The sequence below is a fragment of the Scyliorhinus torazame genome, chromosome 26 (assembly GCF_047496885.1).
Source record: "Scyliorhinus torazame isolate Kashiwa2021f chromosome 26, sScyTor2.1, whole genome shotgun sequence".
In the NCBI taxonomy this organism is placed as follows: Eukaryota; Metazoa; Chordata; class Chondrichthyes; order Carcharhiniformes; family Scyliorhinidae; genus Scyliorhinus; species Scyliorhinus torazame.
This window is the reverse complement of record NC_092732.1, coordinates 2,990,325-3,014,826: the sequence shown is the minus strand read 5'-3', so window position 1 is coordinate 3,014,826 and position 24,502 is coordinate 2,990,325.

The following is a 24,502-nucleotide window of genomic DNA, read 5'->3' as shown; positions in this document are numbered from 1 at the left end:
CAGCAGCTCCCAGGCTGCAGTGAGAGGGTAAACAGCAGCTCCCAGGCTGCAGTGAGAGGGTTAACATTAGCTCCCAGGCTGCAGTGAGAGGGTTAACAGCAGCTCCCAGGCTGCAGTGAGAGGGTTAACAGCAGCTCCCAGGCTGCAGTGAGAGGGTTAACAGCAGCTCCCAGGCTGCAGTGAGAGGGTTAACAGCAGCTCCCAGGCTGCAGCGAGACGGTTAACAGCAGCTCCCAGGCTGCAGTGAGAGGGTTAACAGCAGCTCCCAGACTGCAGTGAGAGGGTTAACAGCAGCTCCCAGGCTGCAGTGAGAGGGTTAACAGCAGCTTCCAGGCTGCACTGAGAGGGTTAACAGCAGCTCCCAGACTGCAGTGAGAGGGTTAACAGCAGCTCCCAGACTGCAGTGAGAGGGTTAACAGCAGCTCCCAGACTGCAGTGAGAGGGTTAACAGCAGCTCCCAGATTGCAGTGAGAGGGTTAACAGCAGCTCCCAGACGGCAGTGAGAGGGTTAACAGCAGCGCCCAGGCTGCAGTGAGAGGGTTAACAGCAGCTCCCAGACTGCAGTGAGGGGGTTAACAGCAGCTCCCAGACTGCAGTGAGAGGTTAACAGCAGTTCCCAGGCTGCGGTGAGAGGGTTAACAGCAGCTCCCAGGCTACAGTGAGAGGGTTAACAGCAACTCCCAGACTGCAGTGAGAGGGTTAACAGCAGCTCCCAGACTGCAGTGAGAGGGTTAACAGCAGCTCTCAGGCTGCAGTGAGAGGGTTAACAGCAGCTCCCAGGCTGCAGTGAGAGGGTTAACAGCAACTCCCAGACTGCAGTGAGAGGGTTAACAGCAGCTCCCAGACTGCAGTGAGAGGGTTAACAGCAGCTCCCAGACTGCAGTGAGAGGGTTACCAGCAGCTCCGAGACTGCAGTGAGAGGGTTAACTGCAGCTCCCAGGCTGCAGTGAGAGGGTTAACAGCAGCTCCCAGACTGCAGTGAGAGGGTTAACAGCAGCTCCCAGGCAGCAGTGAGAGGGTTAACTGCAGCTCCCAGGCTGCAGTGAGAGGGTTAACAGCAGCTCCCAGACTGCAGTGAGAGGGTTAACAGCAGCTCCCAGGCTGCAGTGAGAGGGTTAACTGCAGCTCCCAGACTGCAGTGAGAGGGTTAACAGCAGCTCCCAGACTGCAGTGAGAGGGTTAACTGCAGCTCCCCTGCTGCAGTGAGAGGGTTAACTGCAGCTCCCAGGCTGCAGTGAGAGGGTTAACAGCAGCTCCCAGACTGCAGTGAGAGGGTTAACAGCAGCTCCCAGGCTGCAGTGAGAGGGTTAACAGCAGCTCTCAGGCTGCAGTGAGAGGGTTAACAGTAGCTCCCAGACTGCAGTGAGAGGGTTAACAGCAGCTCCCAGACTGCAGTGAGAGGGTTAACAGCAGCTCCCAGGCTTCAGTGAGAGGGTTAACAGCAGCTCCCAGGCTGCAGTGAGAGGGTTAACAGCAGCTCCCAGGCTTCAGTGAGAGGGTTAACAGCAGCTCCCAGGCTGCAGTGAGAGGATAAACAGCAGCTCCCAGACTGCAGTGAGAGGATAAACAGCAGCTCCCAGGCTGCAGTGAGAGGGTTAACAGCAGCTCCCAGGCTGCAGTGAGAGGGTTAACAGCAGCTCCCAGGCTGCAGTGAGAGGATAAACAGCAGCTCCCAGACTCCAGTGAGAGGGTTAACATTAGCACCCAGGCTGCAGTGAGAGGGTTAACAGCAGCTCCCAGACTGCAGTGAGAGGGTTAACAGCAGCTCCCAGACTGCAGTGAGAGGGTTAACAGCAGCTCCCAGACTCCAGTGAGAGGGTTAACATTAGCACCCAGGCTGCAGTGAGAGGGTTAACAGCAGCTCACAGACTGCAGAGAGAGGGTTAAGAGCAGCTACCAGGCTGCAGTGAGAGCGTTAACAGCAGCTCCCAGGCTGCAGTGAGAGGGTTAACAGCAGCTTCCAGGCTGCAGTGAGAGGGTTAACATCAGCTCCCAGATGCAGTGAGAGGGTTAACAGCAGCTCCCAGACTGCAGTGAGAGGGTTAACAGCAGCTCCCTGGCTGCAGTGAGAGGGTTAACAGCAGCTCCCAGACTGCAGTGAGAGGGTTAACAGCAGCTCCCTGGCTGCAGTGAGAGGGTTAACAGCAGCTCCCAGGCTGCAGTGAGAGGGTTAACAGCAGCTCCCAGCCTGCAGTGAGAAGGTTAAAAGCAGCTCCCAGGCTGCAGTGAGAGGGTTAACAGCAGCTCCCAGGCTGCAGTGAGAGGGTTAACAGCAGCTCCCAGACTGCAGTGAGAGGGTTAACAGCAGCTCCCAGACTGCAGTGAGAGGGTTAACAGCAGCTCTCAGGCTGCAGTGAGAAGGTTAACAGCAGCTCCAAGGCTGCAGTGAGAGGGTTAACAGCAGCTCCCAGACTGCAGTGAGAGGGTTAACAGCAGCTCCCAGACTGCAGTGAGATGGTTAACAGCAGCTCCCAGGCTGCAGTGAGAGGGTGAACAGCAGCTACCAGGCTGCAGTGAGAGGGTTAACAGCAGCTCCCAGGCTGCAGTGAGAGGGTTAACATCAGATTCCAGCCTGCAGTGAGAGGGTTAACAGCAGCTCCCAGGCTGCAGTGAGAGGGTTAACAGCAGCTCCCAGACTGCAGTGAGAGGGTTAACAGCAGCTCCCAGACTGCAGTGAGAGGGTTAACAGCAGCTCCCAGACTGCAGTGAGAGGGTTAACAGCAGCTCTCAGGCTGCAGTGAGAAGGTTAACAGCAGCTCCAAGGCTGCAGTGAGAGGGTTAACAGCAGCTCCCAGACTGCAGTGAGAGGGTTAACAGCAGCTCCCAGGCTGCAGTGAAAAGGTTAACAGCAGCTCCCAGACTGCAGTGAGAGGGTTAACAGCAGCTCCCAGGCTGCAGTGAGAGGGTTAACAGCAGCTCCCAGACTGCAGTGAGAGGGTTAACAGCAGCTCCCAAGCTGCAGTGAGAGGGTTAACAGCAGCTCCCAGGCTGCAGTGAGAGGGTTAACAGCAGCTCCCAGGCTGCAGAAGAGGGTTAACAGCAGCTCCCAGGCTGCAGTGAGAGGGTTAACATTAGCTCCCAGGCTGCAGTGAGAGGGTTAACAGCAGCTCACAGACTGCAGAGAGAGGATTAACAGCAGCTCCCAGGCTGCAGTGAGAGGGTTAACAGCAGCTCCCAGGCTGCAGTGAGAGGGTTAACAGCAGCTCCCAGGCTGCAGTGAGAGGGTTAACAGCAGCTCCCAGACTGCAGTGAGAGGGTTAACAGCAGCTCTCAGGCTGCAGTGAGAGGGTTAACAGCAGCTCCCAGACTGCAGTGAGAGGGTTAACAGCAGCTCCCAGACTGCAGTGAGAGGGTTAACAGCAGATCCCAGGCTGCAGTGAGAGGGTTAACAGCAGCTCCCAGACTGCAGTGAGTGGGTTAACAGCAGCTCCCAGACTGCAGTGAGAGGGTTAACAGCAGATCCCAGGCTGCAGTGAGAGGGTTAACAGCAGCTCCCAGACTGCAGTGAGAGGGTTAGCGCAGATCCCAGGCTGCAGTGAGAGGGTTAACAGCAGCTCCCAGGCTGCAGTGAGAGGGTTAGCAGCAGCTCCCTGGCTGCAGTGAGAGGATTAACAGCAGCTCCCAGGCTGCAGTGAGAGGGTTAACAGCAGCTCCCAGACTGCAGTGAGAGCGTGAACAGCAGCTCCCATGCTGCAGTGAGAGGGTTAACAGCAGCTCCCAGGCAGCAGTGAGAGGGTTAACAGCAGCTCCCAGACTGCAGTGAGAGGGTTAACAGCAGCTCCCAGACTGCAGTGAGATGGTTAACAGCAGCTCCCAGGCTGCAGTGAGAGGGTTAACAGCAGCTCCCAGACTGCAGTGAGAGGGTTAACACCAGCTCCCAGACTGCAGTGAGAGGGTTAACAGCAGCTCCCAGGCTGCAGTGAGAGGGTTAACTGCAGCTCCCAGGCTGCAGTGAGAGAGTTAACAGCAGCTCCCAGGCTGCAGTGAGAGGGTTAACATTAGCTCCCAGGCTGCAGTGAGAGGGTTAACAGCAGCTCCCAGACTGCAGTGAGAGGGTTAACAGCAGCTCTCAGGCTGCAGTGAGAGGGTTAACAGCAGCTCCCAGACTGCAGTGAGAGGGTTAACAGCAACTCCCAGACTGCAGTGAGAGGGTTAACAGCAGCTCCCAGACTGCAGTGAGAGGGTTAACAGCAGCTCCCAGGCTGCAGTGAGAGGGTTAACAGCAGCTCTCAGGCTGCAGTGAGAGGGTTAACAGCAGCTCTCAGGCTGCAGTGAGAGGGTTAACAGCAGCTCCCAGGCTGCAGTGAGAGGGTTAACAGCAGCTCCCAGACTGCAGTGAGAGGGTTAACATTAGCTCCCAGGCTGCAGTGAGAGGGTTAACAGCAGCTCCCAGACTGCAGTGAGAGGGTTAACAGCAGCTCCCAGACTGCAGTGAGAGGGTTAACAGCAGCTCCCAGGCTGCAGTGAGAGGGTAAACAGCAGCTCCCAGGCTGCAGTGAGAGGGTTAACATTAGCTCCCAGGCTGCAGTGAGAGGGTTAACAGCAGCTCCCAGGCTGCAGTGAGAGGGTTAACAGCAGCTCCCAGGCTGCAGTGAGAGGGTTAACAGCAGCTCCCAGGCTGCAGTGAGAGGGTTAACAGCAGCTCCCAGGCTGCAGCGAGACGGTTAACAGCAGCTCCCAGGCTGCAGTGAGAGGGTTAACAGCAGCTCCCAGACTGCAGTGAGAGGGTTAACAGCAGCTCCCAGGCTGCAGTGAGAGGGTTAACAGCAGCTTCCAGGCTGCACTGAGAGGGTTAACAGCAGCTCCCAGACTGCAGTGAGAGGGTTAACAGCAGCTCCCAGACTGCAGTGAGAGGGTTAACAGCAGCTCCCAGACTGCAGTGAGAGGGTTAACAGCAGCTCCCAGATTGCAGTGAGAGGGTTAACAGCAGCTCCCAGACGGCAGTGAGAGGGTTAACAGCAGCGCCCAGGCTGCAGTGAGAGGGTTAACAGCAGCTCCCAGACTGCAGTGAGGGGGTTAACAGCAGCTCCCAGACTGCAGTGAGAGGTTAACAGCAGTTCCCAGGCTGCGGTGAGAGGGTTAACAGCAGCTCCCAGGCTACAGTGAGAGGGTTAACAGCAACTCCCAGACTGCAGTGAGAGGGTTAACAGCAGCTCCCAGACTGCAGTGAGAGGGTTAACAGCAGCTCTCAGGCTGCAGTGAGAGGGTTAACAGCAGCTCCCAGGCTGCAGTGAGAGGGTTAACAGCAACTCCCAGACTGCAGTGAGAGGGTTAACAGCAGCTCCCAGACTGCAGTGAGAGGGTTAACAGCAGCTCCCAGACTGCAGTGAGAGGGTTACCAGCAGCTCCGAGACTGCAGTGAGAGGGTTAACTGCAGCTCCCAGGCTGCAGTGAGAGGGTTAACAGCAGCTCCCAGACTGCAGTGAGAGGGTTAACAGCAGCTCCCAGGCAGCAGTGAGAGGGTTAACTGCAGCTCCCAGGCTGCAGTGAGAGGGTTAACAGCAGCTCCCAGACTGCAGTGAGAGGGTTAACAGCAGCTCCCAGGCTGCAGTGAGAGGGTTAACTGCAGCTCCCAGACTGCAGTGAGAGGGTTAACAGCAGCTCCCAGACTGCAGTGAGAGGGTTAACTGCAGCTCCCCTGCTGCAGTGAGAGGGTTAACTGCAGCTCCCAGGCTGCAGTGAGAGGGTTAACAGCAGCTCCCAGACTGCAGTGAGAGGGTTAACAGCAGCTCCCAGGCTGCAGTGAGAGGGTTAACAGCAGCTCTCAGGCTGCAGTGAGAGGGTTAACAGTAGCTCCCAGACTGCAGTGAGAGGGTTAACAGCAGCTCCCAGACTGCAGTGAGAGGGTTAACAGCAGCTCCCAGGCTTCAGTGAGAGGGTTAACAGCAGCTCCCAGGCTGCAGTGAGAGGGTTAACAGCAGCTCCCAGGCTTCAGTGAGAGGGTTAACAGCAGCTCCCAGGCTGCAGTGAGAGGATAAACAGCAGCTCCCAGACTGCAGTGAGAGGATAAACAGCAGCTCCCAGGCTGCAGTGAGAGGGTTAACAGCAGCTCCCAGGCTGCAGTGAGAGGGTTAACAGCAGCTCCCAGGCTGCAGTGAGAGGATAAACAGCAGCTCCCAGACTCCAGTGAGAGGGTTAACATTAGCACCCAGGCTGCAGTGAGAGGGTTAACAGCAGCTCCCAGACTGCAGTGAGAGGGTTAACAGCAGCTCCCAGACTGCAGTGAGAGGGTTAACAGCAGCTCCCAGACTCCAGTGAGAGGGTTAACATTAGCACCCAGGCTGCAGTGAGAGGGTTAACAGCAGCTCACAGACTGCAGAGAGAGGGTTAAGAGCAGCTACCAGGCTGCAGTGAGAGCGTTAACAGCAGCTCCCAGGCTGCAGTGAGAGGGTTAACAGCAGCTTCCAGGCTGCAGTGAGAGGGTTAACATCAGCTCCCAGATGCAGTGAGAGGGTTAACAGCAGCTCCCAGACTGCAGTGAGAGGGTTAACAGCAGCTCCCTGGCTGCAGTGAGAGGGTTAACAGCAGCTCCCAGACTGCAGTGAGAGGGTTAACAGCAGCTCCCTGGCTGCAGTGAGAGGGTTAACAGCAGCTCCCAGGCTGCAGTGAGAGGGTTAACAGCAGCTCCCAGCCTGCAGTGAGAAGGTTAAAAGCAGCTCCCAGGCTGCAGTGAGAGGGTTAACAGCAGCTCCCAGGCTGCAGTGAGAGGGTTAACAGCAGCTCCCAGACTGCAGTGAGAGGGTTAACAGCAGCTCCCAGACTGCAGTGAGAGGGTTAACAGCAGCTCTCAGGCTGCAGTGAGAAGGTTAACAGCAGCTCCAAGGCTGCAGTGAGAGGGTTAACAGCAGCTCCCAGACTGCAGTGAGAGGGTTAACAGCAGCTCCCAGACTGCAGTGAGATGGTTAACAGCAGCTCCCAGGCTGCAGTGAGAGGGTGAACAGCAGCTACCAGGCTGCAGTGAGAGGGTTAACAGCAGCTCCCAGGCTGCAGTGAGAGGGTTAACATCAGATTCCAGCCTGCAGTGAGAGGGTTAACAGCAGCTCCCAGGCTGCAGTGAGAGGGTTAACAGCAGCTCCCAGACTGCAGTGAGAGGGTTAACAGCAGCTCCCAGACTGCAGTGAGAGGGTTAACAGCAGCTCCCAGACTGCAGTGAGAGGGTTAACAGCAGCTCTCAGGCTGCAGTGAGAAGGTTAACAGCAGCTCCAAGGCTGCAGTGAGAGGGTTAACAGCAGCTCCCAGACTGCAGTGAGAGGGTTAACAGCAGCTCCCAGGCTGCAGTGAAAAGGTTAACAGCAGCTCCCAGACTGCAGTGAGAGGGTTAACAGCAGCTCCCAGGCTGCAGTGAGAGGGTTAACAGCAGCTCCCAGACTGCAGTGAGAGGGTTAACAGCAGCTCCCAAGCTGCAGTGAGAGGGTTAACAGCAGCTCCCAGGCTGCAGTGAGAGGGTTAACAGCAGCTCCCAGGCTGCAGAAGAGGGTTAACAGCAGCTCCCAGGCTGCAGTGAGAGGGTTAACATTAGCTCCCAGGCTGCAGTGAGAGGGTTAACAGCAGCTCACAGACTGCAGAGAGAGGATTAACAGCAGCTCCCAGGCTGCAGTGAGAGGGTTAACAGCAGCTCCCAGGCTGCAGTGAGAGGGTTAACAGCAGCTCCCAAGCTGCAGTGAGAGGGTTAACATCAGCTCCCAGCCGGCAGTGAGAGGGTTAACAGCAGCTCCCAGGCTACAGTGAGAGGGTTAACAGCAGCTCCCAGACTGCAGTGAGGGGGTTAACAGCAGCTCCCAGACTGAAGTGAGAGGATTAACAGCAACTCGCAGACTGCAGTGAGAGGGCTAACAGCAGCTCTCAGGCTGCAGTGAGAGGGTTAACAGCAGCTCCAAGGCTGCAGTGAGAGGGTTAACCACAGCTCCCAGGCTGCAGTGAGAGGGTTAACAGCAGCTCCCAGACTGCAGTGAGCGGGTTAACAGCAGCACCCAGGCTGCAGTGAGAGGGTTAACAGCAGCTTCCAGACTGCAGTGAGAGGGTTAACAGCAGCTCCCAGACTGCAGTGAGAGGGTTAACAGCAGCTCCCAGACTGCAGTGAGAGGTTTAACAGCAGCTCCCAGACTGCAGTGAGAGGTTTACCAGCAGCTCCCAGGCTGCAGTGAGAGGGTTAACATCAGCTCCCAGGCTGCAGTGAGAGGATTAACAGCAGCTCCCAGGCTGCAGTGAGAGGGTTAACATCAGCTCCCAGACTGCAGTGAGAGGGTTAACAGCAGCTCCCAGGCTGCAGTGAGAGGTTTAACAGCAGCTCCCAGACTGCAGTGAGAGGGTTAACATCAGCTCCCAGGCTGCAGTGAGAGGGTTAACATCAGCTCCCAGACTGCAGTGAGAGGGTTAACAGCAGCTCCCAGGCTGCAGTGAGAGGTTTAACAGCAGCTCCCAGACTGCAGTGAGAGGGTTAACATCAGCTCCCAGGCTGCAGTGAGAGGATTAACAGCCACTCCCAGGCTGCAGTGAGAGGGTTAACAGCAGCTCCAAGGCTGCAGTGAGAGGGTTAACCACAGCTCCCAGGCTGCAGTGAGAGGGTTAAGAGCAGCTCTCAGACTGCAGTGAGAGGGTTAACAGCCACTCCCAGACTGCAGTGAGAGGGTTAACAGCAGCTCCCAGACTGCAGTGAGAGGGTTAACAACATCTCCCAGGCTGCAGTGAGAGGGTTAACAGCAGCTCCCAGGCTGCAGTGAGAGGGTTAACAACATCTCCCAGGCTGCAGTGAGAGGGTTAACAGCCACTCCCAGGCTGCAGTGAGAGGGTTAACAGCAGCTCCAAGGCTGCAGTGAGAGGGTTAACCACAGCTCCCAGGCTGCAGTGAGAGGGTTAAGAGCAGCTCCCAGACTGCAGTGAGAGGGTTAACAGCAGCTCCCAGGCTGCAGTGAGAGGGTTAACAACATCTCCCAGGCTGCAGTGAGAGGGTTAACAGCCACTCCCAGGCTGCAGTGAGAGGGTTAACAGCCACTCCCAGACTGCAGTGAGAGGGTTAACAGCAGCTCCAAGGCTGCAGTGAGAGGATTAACAGCAGCTCCCAGGCTGCAGTGAGAGGGTTAACAGCAGCTCCCAGACTGCAGTGAGAGGGTTAACAGCAGCTCCCAGGCTGCAGTGAGAGGGTTAACAGCAGCTCCCAGGCTGCAGTGAGAGGGTTAACAGCCACTCCCAGGCTGCAGTGAGAGGGTTAACAGCAGCTCCAAGGCTGCAGTGAGAGGGTTAACCACAGCTCCCAGGCTGCAGTGAGAGGGTTAAGAGCAGCTCCCAGACTGCAGTGAGAGGGTTAACAGCAGCTCCCAGGCTGCAGTGAGAGGGTTAACAGCAGCTCCCAGGCTGCAGTGAGAGGGTTAACAGCAGCTCCCAGACTGCAGTGAGAGGGTTAACAGCAGCTCCCAGGCTGCAGTGAGAGGGTTAACAGCAGCTCCCAGGCTGCAGTGAGAGGGTTAACAACATCTCCCAGGCTGCAGTGAGAGGGTTAACAGCAGCTCCCAGACTGCAGTGAGAGGGTTAACAGCAGCTCCCAGACTGCAGTGAGAGGGTTAACAGCAGCTCCCAGGCTGCAGTGAGAGGGTTAACAGCAGCTCCCAGGCTGCAGTGAGAGGGTTAACAACATCTCCCAGACTGCAGTGAGAGGGTTAACAGCAGCTCCCAGGCTGCAGTGAGAGGGTTAACAGCAGCTCCCACGCTGCAGTGAGAGGGTTAACAGCAGCTCCCAAGCTGCAGTGAGAGGGTTAACATCAGCTCCCAGCCGGCAGTGAGAGGGTTAACAGCAGCTCCCAGGCTACAGTGAGAGGGTTAACAGCAGCTCCCAGGCTGCAGTGAGAGGGTTAACAGCAGCTCCCAGGCTGCAGTGAGAGGGTTAACATCAGCTCCCAGCCGGCAGTGAGAGGGTTAACAGCAGCTCCCAGGCTACAGTGAGAGGGTTAACAGCAGCTCCCAGGCTGCAGTGAGAGGGTTAACAGCAACTCCCAGGCTGCAGTGAGAGGGTTAACAGCCACTCCCAGGCTGCAGTGAGAGGGTTAACAGCAGCTCCAAGGCTTCAGTGAGACGGTTAACAGCAGCTCCCAGGCTGCAGTGAGAGGGTTAACAGCAGCTCCAAGGCTGCAGTGAGAGGGTTAACCACAGCTCCCAGGCTGCAGTGAGAGGGTTAAGAGCAGCTCCCAGACTGCAGTGAGAGGGTTAACAGCAGCTCCCAGGCTGCAGTGAGAGGGTTAACAACATCTCCCAGGCTGCCATGTTTTAATGCAAGGAGCATTACGGGTGAGGCAGATGAACTTAGAGCTTGGATTAGTACTTGGAACTATGATGTTGTTGCCATTACAGAGACCTGGTTGAGGGAAGGGCAGGATTGGCAGCTAAACGTTCCAGGATTTAGATGTTTCAGGCGGGATAGAGGGGGATGTAAAAGGGGAGGCGGAGTTGCGCTACTTGTTCAGGAGAGTATCACAGCTATACAGCGAGAGGACACCTCAGAGGGCAGTGAGGCTATATGGGTAGAGATCAGGAATAAGAAGGGTGCAGTCACAATGTTGGGGGTATACTACAGGCCTCCCAACAGCCAGCGGGAGATAGAGGAGCAGATAGGTAGACAGATTTTGGAAAAGAGTAAAAACAACAGGGTTGTGGTGATGGGAGACTTCAACTTCCCCAATATTGACTGGGACTCACTTAGTGCCAGGGGCTTAGACGGGGCAGAGTTTGTAAGGAGCATCCAGGAGGGCTTCTTAAAACAATATGTAAACAGTCCAACTGGGGAAGAGGCGGTACTGGACCTGGTATTGGGGAATGAGCCCGGCCAGGTGGTAGATGTTTCAGTAGGGGAGCATTTCGGTAACAGTGACCACAATTCAGTAAGTTTTAAAGTACTGGTGGACAAGGATAAGAGTGGTCCGAGGATGAATGTGCTAAATTGGGGGAAGGCTAATTATAACAATATTAGGCGGGAACTGAAGAGCATAGATTGGGGGCGGATGTTTGAGGGCAAATCAACATCTGACATGTGGGAGGCTTTCAAGTGTCAGTTGATAGGAATACAGGACAGGCATGTTCCTGTGAGGAAGAAAGACAAATACGGCAATTTTCGGGAACCTTGGATGACGAATGATATTGTAGGCCTCGTCAAAAAGAAAAAGGAGGCATTTGTCAGGGCTAAAAGGCTGGGAACAGACGAAGCCTGTGTGGCATATAAGGAAAGTAGGAAGGAACTTAAGCAGGGAGTCAGGAGGGCTAGAAGGGGTCATGAAAAGTCATTGGCAAATAGGGTTAAGGAAAATCCCAAGGCTTTTTACACTTACATAAAAAGCAAGAGGGTAGCCAGGGAAAGGGTTGGCCCACTGAAGGATAGGCAAGGGAATCTATGTGTGGAGCCAGAGGAAATGGGCGAGGTACTAAATGAATACTTTGCATCAGTATTCACCAAAGAGAAGGAATTGGTAGATGTTGAGTCTGGAGAAGGGGGTGTAGATAGCCTGGGTCACATTGTGATCCAAAAAGACGAGGTGTTGGGTGTCTTAAAAAATATTAAGGTAGATAAGTCCCCAGGGCCGGATGGGATCTACCCCAGAATACTGAAGGAGGCTGGAGAGGAAATTGCTGAGGCCTTGACAGAAATCTTTGGATCCTCGCTGTCTTCAGGGGATGTCCCGGAGGACTGGAGAATAGCCAATGTTGTTCCTCTGTTTAAGAAGGGTGGCAGGGATAATCCCGGGAACTACAGGCCGGTGAGCCTTACTTCAGTGGTAGGGAAATTACTGGAGAGAATTCTTCGAGACAGGATCTACTCCCATTTGGAAGCAAATGGACGTATTAGTGAGAGGCAGCACGGTTTTGTGAAGGGGAGGTCGTGTCTCACTAACTTGATAGAGTTTTTCGAGGAGGTCACTAAGATGATTGATGCAGGTAGGGCAGTAGATGTTGTCTATATGGACTTCAGTAAGGCCTTTGACAAGGTCCCTCATGGTAGACTAGTACAAAAGGTGAAGTCACACGGGATCAGGGGTGAACTGGCAAGGTGGATACAGAACTGGCTAGGCCATAGAAGGCAGAGGGTAGCAATGGAGGGATGCTTTTCTAATTGGAGGGCTGTGACCAGTGGTGTTCCACAGGGATCAGTGCTGGGACCTTTGCTCTTTGTAGTATATATAAATGATTTGGAGGAAAATGTAACTGGTCTGATTAGTAAGTTTGCAGACGACACAAAGGTTGGTGGAATTGCGGATAGCGATGAGGACTGTCTGAGGATACAGCAGGATTTAGATTGTCTGGAGACTTGGGCGGAGAGATGGCAGATGGAGTTTAACCTGGACAAATGTGAGGTAATGCATTTTGGAAGGGCTAATGCAGGTAGGGAATATACAGTGAATGGTAGAACCCTCAAGAGTATTGAAAGTCAAAGAGATCTAGGAGTACAGGTCCACAGATCACTGAAAGGGGCTACACAGGTGGAGAAGGTAGTCAAGAAGGCATACGGCATGCTTGCCTTCATTGGCCGGGGCATTGAGTATAAGAATTGGCAAGTCATGTTGCAGCTGTATAGAACCTTAGTTAGGCCACACTTGGAGTATAGTGTTCAATTCTGGTCGCCACACTACCAGAAGGATGTGGAGGCTTTAGAGAGGGTGCAGAAGAGATTTACCAGAATGTTGCCTGGTATGGAGGGCATAAGCTATGAGGAGCGATTGAATAAACTCGGTTTGTTCTCACTGGAACGAAGGAGGTTGAGGGGCGACCTGATAGAGGTATACAAAATTATGAGGGGCATAGACAGAGTGGATAGTCAGAGGCTTTTCCCCAGGGTAGAGGGGTCAATTACTAGGGGGCATAGGTTTAAGGTGAGAGGGGCAAAGTTTAGAGTAGATGTACGAGGCAAGTTTTTTACGCAGAGGGTAGTGGGTGCCTGGAACTCACTACCGGAGGAGGTAGTGGAGGCAGGGACGATAGGGACATTTAAGGGGCATCTTGACAAATATATGAATAGGATGGGAATAGAAGGATACGGACCCAGGAAGTGTAGAAGATTGTAGTTTAGTCGGGCAGTATGGTCGGCACGGGCTTGGAGGGCCGAAGGGCCTGTTCCTGTGCTGTACATTTCTTTGTTCTTTGTTGTTCTTGCAGTGAGAGGGTTAACAGCCACTCCCAGCCTGCAGTGAGAGGGTTAACAGCAGCTCCAAGGCTGCAGTGAGAGGGTTAACCACAGCTCCCAGGCTGCAGTGAGAGGGTTAAGAGCAGCTCCCAGACTGCAGTGAGAGGGTTAACAGCAGTTCCCAGGCTGCAGTGAGAGGGTTAACAACATCTCCCAGGCTGCAGTGAGAGGGTTAACAGCAGCTCCCAGACTGCAGTGAGAGGGTTAACAGCAGCTCCAAGGCTGCAGTGAGAGGGTTAACCACAGCTCCCAGGCTGCAGTGAGAGGGTTAACAGCAGCTCCCAGACTGCAGTGAGAGGGTTAACAGCAGCTCCCAAGCTGCAGTGAGAGGGTTAACAGCAACTCCCAGACTCGAGTGAGAGGGTTAACAGCGGCTCCCAGGCTGCAGTGAGAGGGTTAACAGCAGCTCCCAGACTGCAGTGAGAAGGTTAACATTAGCTCCCAGGCTGCAGTGAGAGGGTTAACAGCAGCTCACAGACTGCAGAGAGATGGTTAACAGCGGCTCCCAGACTGCAGTGAGAGGGTTAACAGCAGCTCCCAGGCTGCAGTGAGAGGGTTAACAGCAGCTCCCAGGCTGCAGTGAGAGGGTTAACATCAGCTCCCAGCCTGCAGTGAGAGGGTTAACAGCAGCTCCCAGACTGCAGTGAGAGGGTTAACAGCAGCTCCCAGGCTGCAGAGAGAGACTGCAGTGAGAGGGTTAACAGCAGCTCCCAGGCTGCAGTGAGAGGGTTAACAGCAGCTCCCAGGCTGCAGTGAGAGGGTTAACAGCAGCTCCCAGGCTGCAGTGAGAGAGTTAACAGCAGCTCCCAGGCTGCAGCGTGAGGGTTACAGCAGCTCGCAGACTGCAGTGAGAGGGTTAACTGCAGCTCCCAGGCTGCAGTGAGAGGGTTAACAGCAGCTCCCAGGCTGCAGTGAGAGGGTTAACAGCAGCTCCCAGGCTGCAGTGAAAGGGTGAAAAGTATCTCTCAGGCTGCAGTGAGAGGCTTAACAGCAGCTCCCAGACTGCAGTGAGAGGGTTAACAGCAGCTCCCAGACTGCAGTGAAAGGGTGAAAAGCATCTCCAAGGCTGCAGTGAGAGGGTTAACTGCGGCTCCCAGGCTGCAGTGAGAGGGTTAACAGCAGCCCCCAGACTGTCGTGAGAGGGTTAACAGCAGCTCCTAGGCTGTAGTGAGAGGGTTAACAGCAGCTCCCAGACTGCAGTGAGAGGGTTAACAGCAGCTCCCAGGCTGCAGTGAGAGGGTTAACAGCAGCTCCCAGGCTGCAGTGAGAGGATTAACAGCAACTCCCAGGCTGCAGTGAGAGGGTTAACAGCAGCTCCCAGGCTGCAGTGAGAGGGTTAACAGCAGCTCCCAGACTGCAGTGAGAGGGTTAACAGCAGCTCCCAGGCTGCAGTGAAAGGGTGAAAAGCATCTCCCAGGTTGCAGTGAGAGGGTTAACAGCAGCTCCCAGACTGCAGTGAGAGGGTTAACAGCAGCTCCCAGACTGCAGTGAGAGGGTTAACAGCAGCTCCCAGGCTGCAGTGAGAGGGTTAACAGCAGCTCCCAGGCTGCAGTGAGAGGATTAACAGCAACTCCCAGGCTGCAGCGTGAGGGTTACAGCAGCTCGCAGACTGCAGTGAGAGGGTTAACTGCAGCTCCCAGACTGCAGTGAGAGGATTAACAGCAGCTCCCAGACTGCAGTGAGAGGGTTAACAGCAGCTCCCAGACTGCAGTGAGAGGGTTAACAGCAGCTCCCAGAATGCAGTTAGAGGTTTAACAGCAGCTCCCAGACTGCAGTGAGAGGGTTAACAGCAGCTCCCAGACAGCAGTGAGAGGGTTAACAGCAGCTCCCAGACTGCAGTGAGAGGTTTAACAGCAGCTCCCAGGCTGCAGTGAGAGGGTTAACAGCAGCTCCCAGGATGCAGTGAGAGGGTTAACAGCAGCTCCCAGACTGCAGTGAGAGGGTTAACAGCAGCTCCCAGACTGCAGAGAGAGGATTAACAGCAACTCCCAGGCTGCAGTGAGAGGGTTAACAGCAGCTCCCAGGCTGCAGTGAGAGGGTTAACAGCAGCTCCCAAGCTGCAGTGAGAGGGTTAACAGCAGCTCCCAGACTGCAGTGAGAGGATTAACAGCAGCTCCCAGACTGCAGTGAGAGGGTTAACAGCAGCTCCCAGACTGCAGTGAGAGGGTTAACAGCAGCTCCCAGACTGCAGTGAGAGGGTTAACAGCAGCTCCCAGACTGCAGTGAGAAGGTTAACATTAGCTCCCAGACTGCAGTGAGAGGGTTAACAGCAGCTCCCAGGCTGCAGTGAGAGGATTAACAGCAACTCCCAGGCTGCAGTGAGAGGGTTAACAGCAGCTCCCAAGCTGCAGTGAGAGGGTTAACATCAGCTCCCAGCCGGCAGTGAGAGGGTTAACAGCAGCTCCCAGGCTACAGTGAGAGGGTTAACAGCAGCTCCCAGGCTGCAGTGAGAGGGTTAACAACATCTCCCAGGCTGCAGTGAGAGGGTTAACAGCCACTCCCAGGCTGCAGTGAGAGGGTTAACAGCAGCTCCAAGGCTGCAGTGAGAGGGTTAACAGCAGCTCCCAGGCTGCAGTGAGAGGGTTAACAGCAGCTCGCAGGCTGCAGTGAGAGGGTTAACAGCAGCTCCCAGGCTGCAGTGAGAGGGTTAACCACAGCTCCCAGGCTGCAGTGAGAGGGTTAAGAGCAGCTCCCAGACTGCAGTGAGAGGGTTAACAGCAGCTCGCAGGCTGCAGTGAGAGGGTTAACAGCAGCTCCAAGGCTGCAGTGAGAGGGTTAACAGCAGCTCCCAGGCTGCAGTGAGAGGGTTAACAACATCTCCCAGGCTGCAGTGAGAGGGTTAACAGCCACTCCCAGGCTGCAGTGAGAGGGTTAACAGCAGCTCCCAGACTGCAGTGAGAGGGTTAACAGCAGCTCCCAGGCTGCAGTGAGAGGGTTAACAGCAGCTCCCAGACTGCAGTGAGAGGGTAAACAGGAGCTCCCAAGCTGAAGTGAGAGGGTTAACAGCAGTTCCCAGGCTGAATTGAGAGGGTTACAACAGCTCCCAGACGGCAGTGAGAGGGTTACAGCAGCTCCGAGACTGCAGTGAGAGGGTTAACAGCAGCTCCCAGACTGCAGTGAGAGGGTTAACAGCAACACCCAGACTGCAGCGAGAGGGTTAACAGCTGCTCCCAGGCTGCAGTCAGAGGGTTAACAGCAGCTCCCAGGCTGCAGTGAGAGGGTTAACAGCTGCTCCCAGACTGCAGTGAGAGGGTTAACAGCAGCTCCCAGGCTGCAGTGAGAGGGTTAACAGCAGCTCCCAGGCTGCAGTGAGAGGGTTAACAGCAGCTCCCAGGCTGCAGCGTGAGGGTTACAGCAGCTCGCAGACTGCAGTGAGAGGGTTAACTGCAGCTCCCAGGCTGCAGTGAGAGGGTTAACAGCAGCTCCCAGGCTGCAGTGAGAGGGTTAACAGCAGCTCCCAGGCTGCAGTGAGAGGGTTAACAGCAGCTCCCAGGCTGCAGTGAAAGGGTGAAAAGCATCTCCCAGACTGCAGTGAGAGGGTTAACAGCAGCTCCCAGACTGCAGTGAGAGGGTTAACAGCGGCTCCCAGGCTGCAGTGAGAGGGTTAACAGCAGCCCCCAGACTGTCGTGAGAGGGTTAACAGCAGCTCCTAGGCTGTAGTGAGAGGGTTAACAGCAGCTCCCAGACTGCAGTGAGAGGGTTAACAGCAGCTCCCAGGCTGCAGTGAGAGGGTTAACAGCAGCTCCCAGGCTGCAGTGAGAGGATTAACAGCAACTCCCAGGCTGCAGTGAGAGGGTTAACAGCAGCTCCCAGACTGCAGTGAGAGGGTTAACAGCAGCTCCCAGGCTGCAGTGAAAGGGTGAAAAGCATCTCCCAGGCTGCAGTGAGAGGGTTAACAGCAGCTCCCAGGCTGCAGTGAGAGGGTTAACAGCAGCTCCCAGACTGCAGTGAGAGGGTTAACAGCAGCTCCCAGACTGCAGTGAGAGGGTTAGCAGCAGCTCCCAGACTGCAGTGAGAGGGTTAACAGCAGCTCCCAGACTGCAGTGAGAGGGTTAACAGCAGCTCCCAGGCTGCAGTGAGAGGATTAACAGCAACTCCCAGGCTGCAGCGTGAGGGTTACAGCAGCTCGCAGACTGCAGTGAGATGGTTAACTGCAGCTCCCAGACTGCAGTGAGAGGATTAACAGCAGCTCCCAGACTGCAGTGAGAGGGTTAACAGCAGCTCCCAGGCTGCAGTGAGAGGGTTAACAGCAGCTCCCAGAATGCAGTGAGAGGGTTAACAGCAGCTCCCAGACTGCAGTGAGAGGGTTAACAGCAGCTCCCAGACAGCAGTGAGAGGGTTAACAGCAGCTCCCAGACTGCAGTGAGAGGTTTAACAGCAGCTCCCAGGCTGCAGTGAGAGGGTTAACAGCAGCTCCCAGGATGCAGTGAGAGGGTTAACAGCAGCTCCCAGACTGCAGTGAGAGGGTTAACAGCAGCTCCCAGACTGCAGAGAGAGGATTAACAGCAACTCCCAGGCTGCAGTGAGAGGGTTAACAGCTGCTCCCAGGCTGCAGTGAGAGGATTAACAGCAACTCCCAGGCTGCAGTGAGAGGATTAACAGCAACTCCCAGGCTGCAGTGAGAGGGTTAACAGCAGCTCCCAGACTGCAGTGAGAGGATTAACAGCAGCTCCCAGAATGCAGTGAGAGGGTTAACAGCAGCTCCCAGGATGCAGTGAGAGGGTTAACAGCAGCTCCCAGACTGCAGTGAGAGGGTTAACAGCAGCTCCCAGACTGCAGTGAGAGGGTTAACAGCAGCTCCCAGACTGCAGTGAGAGGATTAACAGCAGCTCCCAGACTGCAGTGAGAGGGTTAACAGCAGCTCCCAGACTGCAGTGAGAGGGTTAACAGCAGCTCCCAGACTGCAGTGAGAGGGTTAACAGCAGCTCCCAGACTGCAGTGAGAAGGTTAACATTAGCTCCCAGACTGCAGTGAGAGGGTTAACAGCAGCTCCCAGGCTGCAGTGAGAGGATTAACAGCAGCTCCCAGAATGCAGTGAGAGGGTTAACAGCAGCTCCCAGGATGCAGTGAGAGGGTTAACAGCAGCTCCCAGACTGCAGTGAGAGGGTTAACAGCAGCTCCCAGACTGCAGTGAGAGGGTTAACAGCAGCTCCCAGACTGCAGTGAGAGGATTAACAGCAGCTCCCAGACTGCAGTGAGAGGATTAACAGCAGCTCCCAGAATGCAGTGAGAGGGTTAACAGCAGCTCCCAGGATGCAGTGAGAGGGTTAACAGCAGCTCCCAGACTGCAGTGAGAGGGTTAACAGCAGCTCCCAGACTGCAGTGAGAGGGTTAACAGCAGCTCCCAGACTGCAGTGAGAGGATTAACAGCAGCTCCCAGAATGCAGTGAGAGGGTTAACAGCAGCTCCCAGGATGCAGTGAGAGGGTTAACAGCAGCTCCCAGACTGCAGTGAGAGGGTTAACAGCAGCTCCCAGACTGCAGTGAGAGGGTTAACAGCAGCTCCCAGACTTCAGTGAGAGGATTAACAGCAGCTCCCAGACTGCAGTGAGAGGGTTAACAGCAGCTCCCAGACTGCAGTGAGAGGGTTAACAGCAGCTCCCAGACTGCAGTGAGAGGGTTAACAGCAGCTCCCAGACTGCAGTGAGAAGGTTAACATTAGCTCCCAGACTGCAGTGAGAGGGTTAACAGCAGCTCCCAGGCTGCAGTGAGAGGATTAACAGCAACTCCCAGGCTGCAGTGAGAGGATTAACAGCAGCTCCCAGAATGCAGTGAGAGGGTTAACAGCAGCTCCCAGGATGCAGTGAGAGGGTTAACAGCAGCTCCCAGACTGCAGTGAGAGGGTTAACAGCAGCTCCCAGACTGCAGTGAGAGGGTTAACAGCAGCTCCCAGACTGCAGTGAGAGGGTTAACAGCAGCTCCCAGACTGCAGTGTGAGGGTTAACAGCAGCTCCCAGACTGCAGTGAGAAGGTTAACATTAGCTCCCAGGCTGCAGTGAGAGGGTTAACAGCAGCTCCCAGACTGCAGTGAGAGGGTTAACAGCAGCTCACAGACTGCAGAGAGAGGGTTAACAGCGGCTCCCAGACTGCAGTGAGATGGTTAACAGCAGCTCCCAGGCTGCAGTGAGAGGGTTAACAGCAGCTCCCAGACTGCAGTGAGAGGGTTAACATCAGCTCCCAGCCTGCAGTGAGAGGGTTAACAGCAGCTCCCAGACTGCAGTGAGAGGGTTAACAGCAGCTCCCAGGCTGCAGTGAGAGGGTTAACAGCAGCTCCCAGGCTGCAGAGAGAGACTGCAGTGAGAGGGTTAACAGCAGCTCCTAGGCTGCAGTGAGAGGGTTAACAGCAGCTCCCAGACTGCAGTGAGAGGGTTAACAGCGGCTCCCAGGCTGCAGTGAGAGGGTTAACAGCAGCTCCCAGGCTGCAGTGAGAGAGTTAACATTAGCACCCAGGCTGCAGTGAGAGGGTTAACAGCAGCTCACAGACTGCAGAGAGAGGATTAACAGCAGCTCCCAGACTGCAGTGAGAGGGTTAACAGCAGCTCCCAGACTGCAGTGAGAGGGTTAACAGCAGGTCCCAGACTGCAGTGAGAGGGTTAACAGCAACTCCCAGGCTGCAGTGAGAGGATTAACAGCAACTCCCAGGCTGCAGTGAGAGGGTTAACAGCAGCGCCCAGACTGCAGTGAGAGGGTTAACAGCAGCTCCCAGGCTGCAGTGAGAGGGTTAACAGCAGCTCCCAGACTGCAGTGAGAGGGTTAACAGCAGCTCCCAGACTGCAGTGAGAGGGTTAACCACAGCTCCCAGGCTGCAGTGAGAGGGTTAACAACAGCTCCCAGGCTGCAGTGAGAGGGTTAAGAGCAGCTCCCAGACTGCAGTGAGAGGGTTAACAGCAGCTCCCAGGCTGCAGTGAGAGGGTTAACAACATCTCCCAGGCTGCAGTGAGAGGGTTAACAGCCACTCCCAGGATGCAGTGAGAGGGTTAACAGCCACTCCCAGACTGCAGTGAGAGGGTTAACAGCAGCTCCCAGACTGCAGAGAGAGGATTAACAGCAACTCCCAGGCTGCAGTGAGAGGGATAACAGCTGCTCCCAGGCTGCAGTGAGAGGATTAACAGCAACTCCCAGGCTGCAGTGAGAGGATTAACAGCAACTCCCAGGCTGCAGTGAGAGGATTAACAGCAACTCCCAGGCTGCAGTGAGAGGATTAACAGCAGCTCCCAGAATGCAGTGAGAGGGTTAACAGCAGCTCCCAGACTGCAGTGAGAGGGTTAACAGCAGCTCCCAGGCTGCAGTGAGAGGATTAACAGCAACTCCCAGGCTGCAGTGAGAGGGTTAACAGCTGCTCCCAGGCTGCAGTGAGAGGATTAACAGCAACTCCCAGGCTGCAGTGAGAGGATTAACAGCAGCTCCCAGAATGCAGTGAGAGGGTTAACAGCAGCTCCCAGGATGCAGTGAGAGGGTTAACAGCAGCTCCCAGACTGCAGTGAGAGGGTTAACAGCAGCTCCCAGACTGCAGTGAGAGGGTTAACAGCACCTCCCAGACTGCAGTGAGAAGGTTAACATTAGCTCCCAGGCTGCAGTGAGAGGGTTAACAGCAGCTCACAGACTGCAGAGAGAGGGTTAACAGCGGCTCCCAGACTGCAGTGAGAGGGTTAACAGCAGCTCCCAGGCTGCAGTGAGAGGGTTAACAGCAGCTCCCAGGCTGCAGTGAGAGGGTTAACATCAGCTCCCAGCCTGCAGTGAGAGGGTTAACAGCAGCTCCCAGACTGCAGTGAGAGGGTTAACAGCAGCTCCCAGACTGCAGTGAGAGGGTTAACAGCAGCTCCCAGACTGCAGTGAGAGGGTTAACAGCAGCTCCCAGGCTGCAGTGAGAGGGTTAACAGCGGCTCCCAGACTGCAGTGAGAGGGTTAACAGCAGCTCCCAGACTGCAGTGAGAGGGTTAACAGCAGCTCCCAGGCTGCAGTGAGAGGGTTAACAGCAGCTCCCAGACTGCAGTGAGAGGGTTAACAGCAGCTCCCAGGCTGCAGTGAGAGGGTTAACAGCAGCTCCCAGACTGCAGTGAGAGGGTTAACAGCGGCTCCCAGGCTGCAGTGAGAGGGTTAACAGCAGCTCCCAGGCTGCAGTGAGAGAGTTAACATTAGCACCCAGGCTGCAGTGAGAGGGTTAACAGCAGCTCACAGACTGCAGAGAGAGGATTAACAGCAGCTCCCAGACTGCAGTGAGAGGGTTAACAGCAGCTCCCAGACTGCAGTGAGAGGGTTAACAGCAGCTCCCAGACTGCAGTGAGAGGGTTAACAGCAACTCCCAGGCTGCAGTGAGAGGATTAACAGCAACTCCCAGGCTGCAGTGAGAGGGTTAACAGCAGCGCCCAGACTGCAGTGAGAGGGTTAACAGCAGCTCCCAGACTGCAGTGAGAGGGTTAACAGCAGCTCCCAGACTGCAGTGAGAGGGTTAACCACAGCCCCCAGGCTGCAGTGAGAGGGTTAAGAGCAGCTCCCAGACTGCAGTGAGAGGGTTAACAGCAGCTCCCAGGCTGCAGTGAGAGGGTTAACAACATCTCCCAGGCTGCAGTGAGAGGGTTAACAGCCACTCCCAGGCTGCAGTGAGAGGGTTAACAGCCACTCCCAGACTGCAGTGAGAGGGTTAACAGCAGCTCCCAGACTGCAGTGAGAGGGTTAACAGCAGCTCCCAGGCTGCAGTGAGAGGGTTAACAACATCTCCCAGGCTGCAGTGAGAGGGTTAACAGCCACTCCCAGGCTGCAGTGAGAGGGTTAACAGCAGCTCCAAGGCTGCAGTGAGAGGGTTAACCACAGCTCCCAGGCTGCAGTGAGAGGGTTAAGAGCAGCTCCCAGACTGCAGTGAGAGGGTTAACAGCAGCTCCTAGGCGGCAGTGAGAGGGTTAACAACATCTCCCAGGCTGCAGTGAGAGGGTTAACAGCCACTCCCAGGCTGCAGTGAGAGGGTTAACAGCCACTCCCAGACTGCAGTGAGAGGGTTAACAGCAGCTCCAAGACTGCAGTGAGAGGATTAACAGCAGCTCCCAGGCTGCAGTGAGAGGGTTAACAGCAGCTCCCAGACTGCAGTGAGAGGGTTAACAGCAGCTCCCAGGCTGCAGTGAGAGGGTTAACAGCAGCTCCCAGGCTGCAGTGAGAGGGTTAACAGCAGCTCCCAGGCTGCAGTGAGAGGGTTAACAGCAGCACCCAGGCTGCAGTGAGAGGGTTAACAGCAGCTTCCAGACTGCAGTGAGAGGGTTAACAGCGGCTCCCAGGCTGCAGTGAGAGGGTTAACAGCAGATCCCAGACTGCAGTGAGAGGGTTAACATTAGCTCCCAGGCTGCAGTGAGAGGGTTAACAGCAGCTCACAGACTGCAGAGAGAGGGTTAACAGCTGCTACCAGGCTGCAGTGAGAGGGTTAACAGCAGCGTCCAGACTGCAGTGAGAGGGTTAACAGCAGCTCCCAGGCTGCAGCGAGAGGGTTAACAGCAGCTCCCAGGCTGCAGTGAGAGGGTTAACAGCAGCTCCCAGACTGCAGTGAGAGGGTTAACAGCAGCTCCCAGGCTGCAGTGAGAGGGTTAACAGCAGCTCCCAGACTGCAGTGAGAGGGTTAACAGCAGCTCCCAGACTGCAGTGAGAGGGTTAACAGCAGCACCCAGGCTGCAGTGAGAGGGTTATCAGCAGCTTCCAGACTGCAGTGAGAGGGTTAACAGCAGCTCCCAGACTGCAGTGAGAGGGTTAACAGCGGCTCCCAGGTTGCAGTGAGAGGGTTAACAGCAGCTCCCAGGCTGCAGTGAGAGGGTTAACAACATCTCCCAGGCTGCAGTTAGAGGGTTAACAACATCTCCCAGGCTGCAGTGAGAGGGTTAACTGCTGCTCCCAGGCTGCAGTGAGAGGGTTAACCACAGCTCCCAGGCTGCAGTGAGAGGGTTAACTGCTGCTCCCAGGCTGCAGTGAGAGGGTTAACAGCAGCTCCCACACTGCAGTGAGAGCGTTAACAGCGGCTCCCAGGCTGCAGTCAGAGGGTTAACAGCAGCTCCCAGGCTGCAGTCAGAGGGTTAACAGCAGCTCCCAGGCTGCAGTGAGAGGGTTAACAGCAGCTCCCAGGCTGCAGTGAGAGGGTTAACAGCAGCTCCCAAGCTGCAGTGAGAGGGTTAACATCAGCTCCCAGCCGGCAGTTAGAGGGTTAACAGCAGCTCCCAGGCTACAGTGAGAGGATTAACAGCAGCTCCCAGGCTGCAGTGAGAGGGTTAACAGCAGCTCCCAGGCTGCAGTGAGAGGGTTAACAGCAGCTCCCAGACTGCAGTGAGGGGGTTAAAAGCAGCTCCCAGGCTGCAGTGAGAGGGTTAACAGCAGCTCCCAGACTGCAGTGAGAGGGTTAACAGTAGCTCCCAGGGTGCAGTGAGAAGGTTAACAGCAGCTCCCAGACTGCAGTGAGAGGGTTAACAGCAGCTCCCAGGCTGCAGTGAGAGGGTTAACAGCAGCTCCCAGACTGCAGTGAGAGGGTTAACAGCAGCGCCCAGACTGCAGAAGAGGGTTAACAGCAGCTCCCAGACAGCAGTGAGAGGGTTAACAGCAGCTCCCAGACTGCAGTGAGAGGGTTAACTGCAGCTCCCAGACTGCAGTGAGGGGGTTAACAGCAGCTCCCAGACTGCAGTGAGAGGATTAACAGCAGCTCCCAGGCTGCAGTGAGAGGGTTAACAGCAGCTCCCAGACTGCAGTGAGAGGGTTAACAGCAGCTCTCAGGCTGCAGTGAGAGGGTTAACAGCAGCTCCCAGACTGCAGTGAGAGGGTTAACAGCAGCTCCCAGACTGCAGTGAGAGGATTAACAGCAGCTCCCAGGATGCAGTGAGAGGGTTAACAGCAGCTCTCAGGCTGCAGTGAGAGGGTTAACAGCAGCTCCGAGACTGCAGTGAGAGGGTTAACAGCAGCTCCCAGACTGCAGTGAGAGGGTTAACAGCACCTCCCAGACTGCAGTGAGAGGGTTAACAGCAGCTCCCAGACTGCAGTGAGAGGGTTAACAGCAGCTCCCAGACTGCAGTGAGAAGGTTAACATTAGCTCCCAGGCTGCAGTGAGAGGGTTAACAGCAGCTCACAGACTGCAGAGAGAGGGTTAACAGCGGCTCCCAGACTGCAGTGAGAGGGTTAACAGCAGCTCCCAGGCTGCAGTGAGAGGGTTAACAGCAGCTCCCAGGCTGCAGTGAGAGGGTTAACATCAGCTCCCAGCCTGCAGTGAGAGGGTTAACAGCAGCTCCCAGACTGCAGTGAGAGGGTTAACAGCAGCTCCCAGGCTGCAGTGAGAGGGTTAACAGCAGCTCCCAGACTGCAGTGAGAGGGTTAACAGCAGCTCCCA